This window comes from Frankliniella occidentalis, unplaced genomic scaffold (assembly GCF_000697945.3).
Source record: "Frankliniella occidentalis isolate FOCC.00 unplaced genomic scaffold, Focc_3.1 Scaffold466, whole genome shotgun sequence".
In the NCBI taxonomy this organism is placed as follows: domain Eukaryota; kingdom Metazoa; phylum Arthropoda; class Insecta; order Thysanoptera; family Thripidae; genus Frankliniella; species Frankliniella occidentalis.
In genome coordinates this window covers 32,919-34,577 of record NW_026267584.1, presented here as the reverse complement: position 1 = coordinate 34,577, position 1,659 = coordinate 32,919, and positions in this window count along the sequence as shown.

Genomic DNA, 1,659 nt, shown 5'->3' with positions numbered 1-1,659 from the left:
GTTTTGGTTACACCAAAGTGGTTTCCTAACCCTAGTTGTTCATGATATACTTTCACTGTTTGCTTTACCAACTTTTGTGGCAAAATTAATTGTAGTTCTTCTTTTTCTTTCAGCCCTGATGGATGTTCAAATCTTCTGTATAGTAACCCGTTTTTGATGGTTAATGACTTGAACTGGTACCATAATGCCCTTGTTTTGCTGCCATATTCTGCTATCTCCTGGAAGCTGGGACGCTTCCCTTCTCTAACTGCTGTCATAATAGGCATTATATGTTCATCCAGTAGTTGTTCCCTGTTCCCTGGTAAGCCCATCTGGCATCACTGTGGTCCAATATGTATTCAGTGTTGCTTCTGTGATTCTTGTGTTTTTCCGTAACTCCACCAAACAAGTACCACAATCTACTGCACATGTCCTGCATGCACAAACTAAAACATCCTTATCTCTTTCTTCCAGTTTGTCGCATTTCTTGCAATCCCTGCAAGGCCTCCTGGACAAGGCATCGGCATGTCCTATGCTAGTGCCCTTGACGTGCACCACTTGGAACTTATATGGAGCTAACCTCTCCAACCACCTAGCCAGTTTACCAGTGGGATTCTTAAAATTCTTCAACCACTGTAACGCTGCATGGTCTGACTTCACTGTGAAAGGTGCTCCTGCCAGGTAATGATCGAATGTTTTAATGGCCTCTACCATTGCTAGTAACTCTCTGTGTGTTGCACAGTAGTTTCTTTGGGCTGCATTTAAAGTTTTTGACCAATATGCAATAGTGATATCCTTGTCATCTTGTCCCTGTTCCAGGGTAGCTCCCAGCCCCGTTAATGATGCGTCACAAGTAACTGTGAATGCACCCTTAGTAACGTCTGGTGTACCCAAAATTGGTGCTGTGGTTAGCTGTGTTTTTATTTTGTCAAATGCCTCTTGACATTCTGTGGTCCATTCGAACGGAACTCCTGCTTTTTGCAATCTAAAAATGGGTGTTGCTGTTGTAGCCATATGAGGTACATACTTAGAATAGTACTGCACCAGTCCCATCCAGAATTTTACTTCTTTTACATTTGTTGGTGCAGGCCAACTAACTATTTTCTCAATTTTGTTGCCATCAGTTTTGACTCCCTGTTCTGACAACCGGTGTCCCAAATATGCAACCTCTGGCTGGAACAGCTCACATTTCTTTGCTTTGAGCAGAAATCCTGCGGACCTTATTCTGTTAAACAATGCCACTTATTTTTGCAACATTTGTTCGAAATTGTCTCCTCCTATACAGATGTCATCCATATATACTGACACTGTATCCCCTAGGTCATTTTCCTCATTTTTCTCTTTTGCTGGGGTAATTATTCTGTCTGTTATGTACTGAAATGCACCAAGTGCTGCAGATAGACCAAAACTCAGCCTTGTAAATTCAAAATGTCTGTGTGACAGTCCCAATCCCTCTGGTAGGATGATGGCTGTCTTTGGCTGATCATCTGGGTGAATTTCCAAGTTATGGTATCCATGTGCCAAATCAAATGCATGATACATTTTCTTCCCTCCCATGTGCTGTAGTAAATCCTGTACTCTGGGAATAGGTGTTGCAGGCACCCTTGTGACTGCATTTAGAGCCCTGTAGTCTATACAGACCCTAACTTCCCCAGTTTTCTTCATAACACATAGGATAGG